The sequence below is a fragment of the Macaca mulatta genome, chromosome 2 (genome assembly GCF_049350105.2).
Source record: "Macaca mulatta isolate MMU2019108-1 chromosome 2, T2T-MMU8v2.0, whole genome shotgun sequence".
Classification (NCBI taxonomy): Eukaryota; Metazoa; Chordata; class Mammalia; order Primates; family Cercopithecidae; genus Macaca; species Macaca mulatta.
Genome location: NC_133407.1, coordinates 111,450,286 through 111,463,540, shown reverse-complemented (window position 1 = coordinate 111,463,540; position 13,255 = coordinate 111,450,286). Strand labels below are relative to the sequence as shown.

The 13,255-nt window shown below is 45.9% G+C and overlaps 1 protein-coding gene and 1 long non-coding RNA gene across 51 annotated transcripts in view; one reads left to right on the top strand and one right to left on the bottom strand.

Moving 5' to 3' along the window:
* The first annotated feature begins 2,738 nt into the window (after positions 1-2,738).
* Positions 2,739-13,255, top strand: part of MAP4 (microtubule associated protein 4) — a 231,975-nt gene continuing 221,458 nt past the window's right edge. For all 50 annotated transcript variants that reach the window (XM_077992382.1, XM_077992358.1, XM_077992356.1 and 47 more), the window contains exon 1: positions 2,739-2,808. The gene's annotated coding sequence lies outside the window, so the exon portion shown is untranslated. The remainder of the gene's footprint in view (positions 2,809-13,255) is intronic.
* Positions 10,123-13,029, bottom strand: LOC144339159 (uncharacterized). Its single transcript, XR_013413882.1, has 2 exons — positions 11,743-13,029; positions 10,123-10,213 (listed from the first exon to the last, which is right to left on the bottom strand). It is a non-coding gene; the product is annotated as an uncharacterized LOC144339159 (long non-coding RNA).

Genomic DNA, 13,255 nt, shown 5'->3' with positions numbered 1-13,255 from the left:
TCTAAGGCAGGAGGAAAATCTGGTAGGTATGAGGGGAAAAGGAAGGGAATAACTGAGAATCACTCCTGGGTCTCTAGCTCTACATATAACATGGTGTAAAGAAGTCTGGGTGTGGTGGCTCACACCTGTAATCCCAGCACTTTCGGATGCAGAGGTAGGAGGATAGCTTGAGTGAAGGAGTTCAAGACTAGCCTGGGCAATACAGTGAGACCCCATCTCTACAAAAATTTAAAAAATTAGTCGAGTGTGGAGGCAGAAGCCTGAGGTCCCAGCTACTTGGGAGGCTGAGGTGGGAGGATCACTTGAGCCTGGGAGGTGGAGGCTGCAGTAAGCCATGACTGCACCACTGCACTCCAGTCTGGGCAACAGAGTGAGACCCTCCCACTGGGCTTAAGCGATCCTCCCACCTTGGCCTCCACAATGCTGGGATTACAGCCGTGAGCCACTGTACCTGGCCCTGGGGAAAAAACATCTTAAAGAAATGTGAAAGGAAAATAAAAATGTTGGACCCCTCGGCCAGGCATGGTGGCTCACCCCTGTAATCCCAGCACTTCGGGAGGCTGAGGCGGGTGGATCACAAGGTCAGGAGTTCAAGATCAGCCTGGCCAAGATGGTGAAACCCTGTCTCTACTAAAAAAACAAAAATTAGCCAGGCGTGGTGGCAGGCGCCTGTAATCCCAGCTACTTGGGAGGCTGAGACAGAGAATTGCTTAAATCTGGGAGGCGGAGGTTGCAGTGAGCTGAGATCGTGCCACTCACTGCACTCCACCCTCGGTGAAAGAGAGAGACTCTGTCTCAAAAAACACAAAACGAAACAAACAAACAAAAAACTTCGGGTTGGGCGTGGTGGCTCATGCCTGTAATCCTAGCACTTTGGGAAGCTGAGGCAGGCGGATTGTCTGAGTCCACGAGTTTGAGAACAGCCTGGGCAACATGGTGAAACCCCATCTCTACTAAAATACAAAAATTAGCTGGGCATGGCGGTGTGAGAATTGCTTGAACTCGGGAGGCGGAGGCTGCAGTGAGCAGAGACTGTGCCACTGCACTCCACTCTGGGCGACAGAGCAAGACTCCATCTCCAAAAAAAAACAAAAACAAAAACAAAAAAACAACTTAGGTGGACCCCAATTCACTATTCCAAAAGGAAAAAATTAAGTTGAAAGCTGAGTCATGCAAGAAGTTGCCTTTCCTTTCATTTCTAAGCAGACATACTTGACATAATACACAATTACACAATTGACTATTCCTCTACCTGCTCCTTTTCTCTTGTTCCCTCCAGCCCACTTTTCCCTTTTAAATACTGAATCCCTCAAATTTATCTTTGGAGAAAGGCAGAGATCACAGACTGTTTCTGTGATTCTGTTTTTTTCTTCCGGGAAAGTCCTTAACCTTGGCAAAATAAATTTCTAAATTGATTGAGACCTGTCTCACTTTTTGGTTTACAGAAAGAATGGAGGATTCCAACACTTTTCAGTTTTCCTAGCCATCTAACTACAAAGGAGCTCAAAGCCAATTCTATTCCTGAAGTCTGGTACAGGAATATGCTGACTACTCCAGCAATCAGGAAGAATGATCAAAGTAACTTTAAAGCTCCCACCTGTGTGTTTTCTTACGACAGTAAGTTAAGGATTCCACAAAATCTGGGGCTTTGGGATGAAGTAATGTTAATTGCAGTAGAAAAGGAAACTTTTTTTTTTTCATTTGAGACAGGGTCTCACTGTGTTGCCCAGGCTGGAGTGCAGTGGCACCATCTCAGCTCACTGCGACCTCCGCCTCCCGGGTTCAAGCAATTCTCCTGCTTCAGCCTCCCAAGTAGCTGGGATTACAGGCACTTGCCATCATTCCTGGATAATTTTCGTATTTTCAGTAGAGGCAGGGTTTCGCCATGTTGGTCAGAGTGGTCTCGAACTCCTGACCTCAAGTGACCCACCGCCTCGGCCTCCCAGAGTGCTGGGATTACAAGCATGAGCCACCGCGCCCGGCCTCAATATTTCTTATTTAACCAAATATATCCCAACTGTCATCAATTTTGTTATAATTAATTATCCCACTTGTAACCATTTAAAAAAAAACACATATTTTTTGGTACTAAGTCTAGGAAATCTGGTGTGTGTGTACTGTACACACACTTACAGCACATCTCAACTTGGGCCAGCCACGTTTCAGAGTTCACTAGCCACATGCGGCTCCAGGAAGCGGAGCCCTGCAGAGGACCTGTGGCGTCCTACCGCTTCACTAAAAGTTCCTTCCAGAGCTCAGCTGGCCCGCGACCTAGGCTCCGCCCCGCGCCCCTCCCAGGTTACATCACAGAACCCACAGGCCCCACCCTCTGGTGGCCTGGCCCGCGTGCGCGCCCACTCTCGCACTCTCTCCGCTCCAGGGGCCCAGACTCTGAGAGACAGCGACGGCCATCATAGAACAGCGGAGGCAATCGATCGGCCTGCCGTCAGCTTCGGCATTCGCAAGCCGCAGGTAAGAAGCTTCCCCACAACGGCCCGCGGCTCGCGCAGCTCTGCAGAGAGAGCGTGGCAGCAAGGCCAGCACCCATTGGTCCGCCGTAGCCCTCCGCCCTCCCCCTCGCCACCCTTATTGGCCGGAGCGGCGGCGCCTGCCGGGTAGGCGGTGGCGGCGTCCCTCCCTTGCGCCCGCCCTCAAGAGGGCGACGAGGAAGCGGCCGCCTCCCTGCGCCCCGCCCCTCCGGCTCGCTCGCTGGCTCCCGGCTCCTCCCGACGTCTCCCAGCTCCTCCACGGCTCTTCCCGGCGCTCTTCTGGCTCCCCCCTGCTCCGGCTCCGTCTCGGCGGCGGCGGGTAGGTGCAGCCGCAGGCGGGGTCCCATGGAGGGGCGGCCTCCTCACTGTCCCGGGGCTGCCCGCGCCTTGTCCCGCGGCAGCCCGGTACCCCACGGGGCCCGCCCGAGGCGTGGAAGGGCGGTGGCCGCCGGCCTGCGAGACGCGGGGGCGTCCGAGGGAGGGGGCCAGGCGGGGGGCCGGCGGCCGTGACCTTCGGAGTCTTTGAGGCGCGATCTGGGGGATTCTTGGATTGAGGGGGGCTGAGAGGTCCAGTTTTGAGGGTCGGGGCGGTGGGGCCGAGCGACTTGCCTCGGGCTTTGGATGGGGCTGAGCCGCGGAGCGAGGGTCGGCCACAGTCTGGGACCTTGGGTGGGGTTCGGGGGTGTAGGAGAACTCAGAGGTCGTTTTCTGAGGCTTTATGGGGGTCAGTTGATGTGAGGCTGAATTCAGCCTTAGTGTGTCCAGTTAGGGGTTATGGGTGGGGCTGAAGGGTGGTCTGGAGAACCGGGCCCTAGGCGGGGCTCTTCCCGCATGCAAAGGCCCCAGCACTGTGTGGGGACTAAAGCGTGTGTCTGGCAGTGGGAGTGCGAAGGGGTCACATTAGGGTGGGGGTGGGGAGGGTACAGGGACTAGGAGGGGCAGTTGGAAACATTACCCAGAACAGAGATTGTGATTTATCACATGGAACAAGTTCTCTGCCCGTGTGAGATCCCTTTGGTGAAATTGTCCTGTGGAAGAGTTGTGAGAGTTTTGCTTACTTCCAGGAACGAGTAAATTAAATTCATTTGCTGTTTTGCGGAGGAGGCAGTGATTGATTACCTTATAGGTTTGTGCTTTAGAACCCAAACTCGGATGAAATACGTGCTTCTCGGGAAGGTTAGTGTTACCCAGCTTTCTACTGGAAACCCCCTTTTCTCCTTTGCCTTCTCTGGTCCTGTTACAGCATTGCTCCCCAGGGCCTCTCAATTCTCTCTCCCTGGCTGCATAGTATTGCAGCGTTTCTTGCTGTGTGTGTGTGTGTGTGTGTGTGTGTGTGTGTGTGCGCGCGCGTCTCCCGCCCATTTCCCTGCTGCTGTGCTTTTGGCAACTGCCTTTGCTCTTTCCCAGGGATGGTTGTGGCATTGCATCAGGGGATATTTGTGCTTGTAATTTGCTCACTCAGCCCAGGAGGAGGGAGAATAGTATGCTGTAGAGATGGGGGGCGGGGGCAGGGTGCCGTCAGCTTGGCTGGGTAGACAGAGAAATGGGTGTGGTGAGGGAATACAGCTGCTCTAGGCCTGTAGGGTAACACTGCCCAGTCATCAGCGCGAAGAGATTCAAAGAGCACCACCAGCAGCTATTTTTATAAATCAATCCTGAATCCAAGCTGAGCACATGGATTTAGAGTGAACAGTTGTCATGCTCTATTACAAGCTGGGTGTTTGGTAGACAACATTAGAGTTGCTAAGCAGGAGACTCCCGTCTGTACTGTGCAGTGTGTACTTTACTTGCAACTTTTAAACTTTACTTTTTTCAACTCCATAGATTGGGACATCTCTCTTCAAACTGTGTCTTTTAAATTGACGTAGTTTGCTGATCTGTACTAGTTCTTTTCAAATGAAATGTTTTCGCCTCAGTTATACACATCCTTTCAAATTTAGCTTCAAAATAATAAAGCTGTCACTTTTTGAGCACTTGCCATCTCCCAGTCACTAGCTGTATTTATTAACAGATGAGGAGATTGAGACTGATGGGAATAAGGGGTCACACAGATAGTTAAGTGGCAAAAGTAGTATCCAACCAAACCAAGGTCTCTCCAACCCCCACATAGTAGTTCAGAAACTTCAGAATTTTGGTTTACATTGGGATGATTCAAGTGCTTGGAATTTATTCATGCAAAATAACAAACTCACCAGAGACTGATAAACCAGATACTGGTTAATGTATGTTGGAAGCATTAAGTGCCATGTGCACAATTGGATTTAATTATCCACTGACCAGGACACCTCCATTGTTCTGGGCTGCCTAATCAGTAATAAAAAGGTAGTTGATTATAGAATTGGAAAGGCACTAGATATTCTTAGTGGGTATTTTTTAAATTTAAATTTTATTTATTTAATTACCTATTTTTGAGACAGGGTCTTGCTCTGTTACCCAGGCTGGACAGTGGCAGGATCTCGGCTCACTGCAGTCTCCACCTCCTGAGTTGAAGCAGTTCTCCTGCCATAGCCTCATGAGTAGCTGGAATTACAGGCATGTGCCACCACACCCGGCTGATTTTTGTATTTTTAGTAGAGACAGAGTTTTGCCATGTTGGCCAGACTGGTCTCAAACTCCTGACCTCAAGTGATCCGCCTGCTTTGGCCTCCCAAAGTGCTGGGGTTACAGGTGCAAGCCACCATGCCCGGCCATTTATTTTTATTTTATTCTATTTTATTTTCTGAGATGGAGTCTCGCTGTGTTATCCAGGCTGGAGTGCGGTGGCATGATCTTGGCTCACTGCAACCTCTGCCTCCCAGTTTCAAGCGATTCTTCTGCCTCAGCCTCCTGAATAGCTGGGATTACAGGTACCCACCACCACGCCTGGCTAATTTGTGTGTGTGTGTTTGTGTGTATGTGTGTGTGTGTGTGTGTGTGTATATATATGTATATATATTTTTTTGAGATGGGGTCTCAGTTGCCTAGGCTGGAGTGCAGTGGCGCTATCTCGGCTCACTGCAACCTCTGCCTCCTGGGTTCAAGCGATTCTCCTGCCTCAGCCTCCTGAGTAGCTGGAACTTCAGGCACGTGCCACTACACCTGGCTAATTTTTTGTATTTTTAGTAGAGACAGGGTTTTGCTGTGTTAGGGTGGTCTCGATTTCCTGACCTTGTGTTCCACCTGCCTTGGCCTCCCGAAGTACTGAGATTACAGGCGTGAGCCACCGCACCTGGCTAATTTTTGAAATTTTAGTAGAGATGGGGTGTCACCTTGTTGGCCAGGCTGGTCTTCAACTCCTGACCTCAGATGATCCATCTGCCTGGGCGTCCCAGAGTGTTGGGATTACAGGCGTGAGCCATCACGCCTGGCCTTATGGGTGTTTTAATCAAGGAACAAAAGTCTAGTGAGTCTCCCTTTCCCCAATGTAAAGACACACAGTGTGGAGAGTGTCTTAACACGTTTTCCTACTCTGTCCCACTTGTTTTTAAAGTTGTCTCTTCAAGTATTTGTCATTCCAGCATCCCTTTGTTAAAATTTTCAAATTTACAAATACATTTATATTACCTATTTAAAAATCATTCTCCATTGTTTCCTGACAGTGAAGGAAGCACCTGGATATTCTTATATATAGGCAGCTTAGCTTTAGTCAGAGAGTAGGTTCTTCCTGATCTCACAGTATCTTGTTCTTTCCTAATCTTGTTTCTGAATGTGGTGATCAATCCTTTGGCTCTGTAAACTTTTGCTTTTGACAGTTAAAATTTTTGGAATCACTTTGTTTTTTTGTTTTTTGTTTTTTTTTAAGATTAAGCGTGAGTAGTCGCTATGTAGCTTTTAGATTTCCTTAAGATGTGAGAAAATCTGAGAGGAACATTTTGACCCACTGGAAGGCATCTTGGCAGTTCATTTATATAGTCAATTTGAAAAGGAAACCAAGTAAATTTCACTGATTTCACTTTGTCTTTCTAAGCAGCACTTTTAGAACCAGGTTATTGTAGACTTACTGCTAGGAGTGAGTGGGTTGAGGACAGTTAAGGTTAAGGTTAAGAAGGGGGATGGCCAGGCGCGGTGGCTCAAGCCTGTAATCCCAGCACTTTGGGAGGCCGAGACGGGCGGATCACGAGGTCAGGAGATCGAGACCATCCTGGCTAACACGGTGAAACCCCGTCTCTACAAAAAAAAAAAAAAAATGGCCGGGCGCGGTGGCTCAAGCCTGTAATCCCAGCACTTTGGGAGGCCGAGGCGGGTGGATCACGAGGTCAAGAGATCGAGACCATCCTGGCTAACATGGTGAAACCCCGTCTCTACTAAAAATACAAAAAACTAGCCGGGCGTGGTGGCGGGCGCCTGTAGTCCCAGCTACTCGGAGGCTGAGGCGGGAGAATGGCGTGAACCCGGGAGGCGGAGCTTGCAGTGAGCCGAGATCGCACCACTGCACTCCAGCCTGGGCGACACAGCGAGACTCCGTCTCAAAAAAAAAAAAAAAAAGAAAAAAAAAAGAAGGGGATGGTAGGGCTCGGTGGCTCATGCCTGTAATTCCAGCACTTTGGGAGCCTGAGGTAGAGGATTGCTTGAGGCCAGAAGTTTGACACTAGCCTGAATAACATAGTGAGACCCTGTCTCCATTCAAAAAAAAAAAATCACCAGATAATTTTAGTGTACAGCAAAATAACAAAAATAACAACTTAGCTAGGTGTGGTGGCATGTGTCTATAGTCCCAGCTACTCTGGAGGCTGGGGTGGGAGGATCACTTGAGCCCAGGAGTTCAAGGCTCCAGTGCTATGATTGTGCCACTGCACTTCAGCCTTGCTGAAAGAGCCAGACCTGCTCACCCCTGCAAAAATGGGGTAATAAAGCACACTGATATACATAGGGGATCATATTCATCATACTCATCTACCATTTTAGAGCTCCTAGGCCAGTCTTTCAATGCAGACCTTATGGTGAACTATTTTGGATGCCATTAACATTTTAAGCTTGAAAGTCAACACAATTACTTTTGTGATTCTTTCTTCTTCTTCTTCTTCTTCTTCTTCTTCTTCTTCTTCTTCTTCTTCTTCTTCTTTTTTTTTTTTTTTTTTTTTTGAGATGGAGTCTTGTTCTGTCAGCGCAGTGGGGAGATCATAGCTCACTGCAGCCTTGAGCTTCTGGCCTCAAGTGATCCTCCTGCCTCAGCCTCCCCAGTGGTTCAGACTGTGAATGTGCGCCATCACACTTGGCTAACTTTTGTGATTCTTACTCTTTTTTTTTTTTTTTTTGAGACTGAGTCTAGCTGTATTGCCCAGGCTTGAGTGCAGTGGTGCGATCTCAGCTCACCGCAACCTCCACCTCCCGGGTTCAAGCAGTTCTCCTGCCTCAGCCTCCTGAGTAGCTGGGATTACAGGTGCTGGCCTCTGCAACAAGCTGTTGTGATTCTTTATAGGTTAAAAAAGTTAATCTTCTTGGCTTGGGCATGATGGCTCATGCCTGTAATCCCAGCACTTTGGGAGGCCGAGGCAGGGGGATCACTTGAGGTCAGGAGCTCAAGACCAGCCTGGCCAACATGGTGAAACCCTGTCTCTACTAAAATACAAAAATTAGCTGGAATGGTGGCAGGCACCTGTAATCCCAGCTACTTGAGAGGCCAAGACAGGAGAATCGCTTGAATCTGGGAGGCACAGGTTGCAGGGAGCCAAGATTGTGCCACTGCACTGTAGCCTGGGCGACAAGAGTGAAACTCCATCTCAAAAAAAAAAAAAAAAGCTAATCTTACTGTAAACATTTTATTAGTTTGTATATACTTAAATATCTTTTAAAAATTTATTTATGCTGGGCGCCGTGGCTCATGCCTGTAATCCCAGTACTTTGGGAGGCTGAGGTGGGCGGAGCAAGAGGTCAGGAGTTTGAGACCAGCCTGGCCAACATGGTGAAACCCTGTCTCTACTAAAAATAAAAAATTAGCTGGGCGTGGTGGCGGGCGCCTGTAATCCCAGCTACTCTGGAGGCTGAGGCAGGAGAATCCCTTGAACCCGGGAGGCAGAGGTTGCAGTGAGCCGAGACTGCGCCATTGCACTCCAACCTGGGCGACAGCGAGACTCCGTCTCAAAAAAAAAAAAATGTTTATTTATAACTTCCCTTCCTTCTTTTTATATGGAAAATAGTTTAAAACTCAGTTTAAATAATTTTAGACTTACAGAAGAGTTGTAAAGGTGGTACAGACTTTCTATATACATTCTATATTCATTCCACTTCTCTTAGTGTTAACATTTTGTATAACCTGATACCCTTATCAAAATTAAGAAATTAGCATTAGTGGAATATTATTGACCAAACTACAGACTTTCCTCTGGTTTTCCTGTGTTTTCCAGTGATGTCCTATTCCTGTTACAGGATCCAATCCAGGATACCACATTTGCATTTAGATGTAATGTTTTTTTAGTTTCTTCCAATAGGTGACAGTTTCTTATCTCTCCTTCCCTATCTTTCCTTGACATCTTTAAAGATGAGTGGTCATGTATTTGTAGAATGGTTCTTATTTTGGGTTTTCTGGTGTTTTCTCATGATTAGCCTGAGGTTATGCATTTTGGGGAAGAATACCATAGACATGGTTTACCCTTCTTGTCATATCATATCTGGGGATACCTGATATCAACATGACTCATTACTGATTACCTTTTTTTTTTTTTTTTTTTTTGAGGCAAGGTCTTGTTCTGTTGCCCAGGCTAGAGTGCAGTGGCATGATCTTGGCTCACGGCAACCTCTGCCTGCCAATTCAAGTGATTATTGTGCCTTAACCTCCAGAGTAGCTGGGACTACAGGCACGTGCCACCATGCCTGACTAATTTTTGTATTTTTAGTAAAGGCGGGGTTTTGCCACGTGGCCCAGGCTGGTCTTGAACTCCTGTCCTCAAGCAGTCCACCCGCCTCATCCTGCGAAAATGCTAGGATTGCAGGCATGAGCCACTGTGCCTTGTTAACTTTGGTAACTTGATTAAAGTGATGTTCTGTACTGTAAAGTGACTATTTTTCTGCTTTTTAATTTTACTTGATAGAACCTAGAAATGAGTCACCAAGTCATATCCATACTCCAGGGGAAGGGAATTAAGCTCCAACCCCTGAAGGGAGGAGTGTGGAAGAATTTGTGGGCATGTTAAAATTCCCAAAGTAATTAGTTAATATTTTGGGGAAGATAACTGTGAGGTTATACAGAGATCTCATTTCTCCTTAAAAATTTCCTCTACTTATTTTAGCATTCATTAGTGAATCTTACCTGTGGCAGCACTGATTATATTGTTCTGTTGGTTTTCTATTTTTCTAATTTTTTCTACTTTTATGATTTGGAGTCCTTTTGTAAAGAAGATTTGTGCCTCCCCCATTTATTTATTAAATCATTTGTATCAATATGGACCCATGAATATTTTTTTATTTGCTTATAATCCAGTACTATATTTTGTTGCTCAAGTTGTTGCAGCTTTGACCATTTTAACATTGGCACCATGTTCTTTTGAAATACCCTTCCCTACGTTTGTCTTTTAGCACTTTTGTACTTTCTGGCACTGTAAGATGCTCCAGTCTCATCTTATACTTTCTCTGCCCTGACCCTAAAATCAGCCATTTCTCCAAGGTGTCCTGGTTCCTTCTGTTGGAAAAAAGTATTTAGAAACCAATATCTGGTTTCTTTCTTTTTTCTTTTTTTTTTTTTTGAGACGGAGTCTTGCTCTGTCGCCCAGGCTGGAGTGCGGTGGTGCAATCTCCACTCACTGCAAGCTCTGCCTCCCGGGTTCACGCCATTCTCCTGCCTCAGCCTCCTGTGTGGCTGGGACTACAGGCGCCCGCCACCTCGCCCGGCTAGTTTTTTGTATTTTTAGTAGAGACGGGGTTTCACCATGTTAGCCAGGATGGTCTCGATCTCCTGACCTCGTGAGCCGCCCATCTCGGCCTCCCAAAGTGCTGGGATTACAGGCGTGAGCCACCGTGCCCGGCCAGAAACCAATATCTGGTTTCTAAATGAGCTTGATGTACTCATCACTGCTAGGGTATCACTACTTTTAGGCCCTCTCAGGGGATAGTTAGGAAATAATATGTATGTATACTGACCCATACATATCTTTGTTTACTTCTCTCTGTATATAAATATAAACATGAGTTTATACTGATATTTCTGATGCTAATCCAGCACCACAGAGTTCATTCTAGTATTCTCTTCCTTGCTTAACTTCTTTCTCTGACAGTGAGAAATTTGGCTGATTTAATGAATAACACATGCTGATTTTTTCAACTCTAGTATATGTATGAAGTAAAAAATACAGTCTTAATTGTCATATAAAGTAAATTTCCAAAGCATTTTGCAGTTATTAACTAATTTAAATTATACTCCTATAATATTGGTATTTTAAATTACTGTTTTTCAGCTCAGGTAGAGAGATGAAGTCATTTACCTTTGGCCAAACAGAAAGTGAGTGATTTTATCTAGAATCGATGATTTATTTTTTATTTATTTCTTTTTTAAGGGACAGAGTCTTGCTATGTTGCTCAGGTTGGTCTTGAATTCCTGGCCTCAAGCAATCCTTCAAAGTTCTGGGATTATAGGTGTGAGCCACTGTGCCTGACCAAATGACCTATTCTCACTGCCAGTGCTATACTTGATCCTAAGGAAAGTGGTCTCATTATCTTGACTAACAAATCAACCTTTGTCTTCTTGATGGGATTGTTCCTTTTAATTAAAGAAGTTCCTGGTATTTAGCTTTTTTAAAAAAATACTTTTAGCAGTATTGAGAGCAAGAACAATTCTTTTTCTGGACTTCTTCCTCCTCGTAGAATCATAGAAGAGATTTACAGATAATCTAGACAAGTGTTTCACATAATAGGTGATTCCTGGGTTCTCTATGCAGGTATTTCCCAAGATAAGGACTTCACAGCTGGTTGCTGCCAATTCCAAGTTTGCAGATTTGTCATTTTAGAAATATTTTCCTGATAATGATTGTAGATCTGCCTCCCTGCAGTTTCTCTTCAGTGGTCCTAATTTTTCTGTCTACAGTTATTCCTGGTAGCTCTAATCTCAACTTTGCACCTATTCAATGACAGTTATTTTGTCCCACTTTTTTCTTTTCCACGCTAGTAGCTTTTCCCCCAGCTACCTCTCGTGAAATGTGCTTTCTAAGCCTTTTACTATTGTCAGAAAACAAACTTACAACAAATTTAGTTATAGATCTTTTTCTTCTTCTTCTTCTTTTTGAGATGGAGTCTTGCTCTGTCGCTTAGGCTGGAGTGCAGTGGTGTGATCTCGGCTCACTACAACCTCCGCTTCCTGGGTTCAAGTGATCCTCCCGCCTCGGCCTCCCAAGTAATTGGGAGTACAGGTGTGCACCACTAGACCCCAGATAATTTTTGTATTTTTGGTAGAGATGGGGTTTTGCCATGTTGACCAGGCTGGTCTCGAACTCCTGACCTGAAGTGATCTGCCCACCTTGGCCTCCCAAAGTGCTGGGATTATAGGCCTGAGCTATCGCACCCAGCTCCAGCCTTGAAATTCTTTGTCAGATACAGGTTGAGTATCCATTATTTGATATATGAGACCAGAATTGTTCATATTTTGGAGTTTTTGGATTTTGGAATGTCTGTAATATACAAATATTCCAAAATCCTCTAGTGAGCATTTCCTTTGACATCAAAAAGTTTTAGATTTTGGAGCATTTCAGATTTTGGATTTTTGTGTATTTGTGTTTTGAGACAGGGTCTCGCTCTGTTGTCAGAGTAGAGTGGCACAATCACAGCTCACTTCAGCCTTGAGCTTCTGGGCTCAGGGGATCCTCCTGCCTCAGCCTCTTGAGTAGCTGGGACTATAGGCATGTGCCACCATGCCCAGCTAATTTTTGTATTTTTATAGAGACAGCATTTCACCATGTTGCCTAGGCTGGTCTCAAACTCCTAGGTTCAAGCGATCTTTTCACCTCAGCCTCCTAACGTGCTAGGGATTACATGCTTGAGCCACTATACCCCGCCCAGGTTTGAGATTTTTGGATTTGGGATGCTCAGCATATAATTAATTTGGGTTAGGCCACTTTCTCTTATAGGAATAGAAATCCACTAGTAGGACTCTGGAGAGCTCTCAGTCATTTTCTTATGGGAAGAACATATTTTTATTGAAATAATTTGAATTTGGACAGTGAGTGTGTTGCTTTGGGTGACAAGTGATTTCTGAGTTTAGGAAGGATTGGGAGCAGAGAAAGTGGGGAATAAGGCAGATTTACAGGCTTACTTCTCTACACATCAGCTCAAGTTTCACGTTTAGAAGGTCATTCATGGCCACTTTCTACCCTACTCTTCTTTGGTGTTTTCCCCAATATATATCTTTGGGCATATGTCATTCCACATCTAAAAAAGTTGACAAGTAATTCACATATCATAAAACTCACCATTTTAAAGCATACAATTTGGAGTAGGTGTGGTAGCTCATGCCTGTAATCCCAGCACTTTGGGAGGCTGAGGTGGGAGGATTGCTTGAGCCCAGGAGTTTGAGATCAGCATGAGCAACATAGCATGGCAACCCTGTCTGTACTAAAAATAAAAAAATAAAAAAAAATTAGCCAGGCATGGTGGTGCACACCTGTAGTGCCAGACTCTTGGGAGGCTGAGGTGGGAGGATCATTCACTTGAGCCCAAGAATTTGAGGTTGCAGTGAGCCATGATCGTGCACTCTAGCCTGGGCCACAGAGCCAGACCTTGTCAAAACAAAACAAAACAAAACAAAACAAAATCATAGAATTCAGTGGTTTTTGGTGTATTCACAATATTGTGCAACTACCACCATT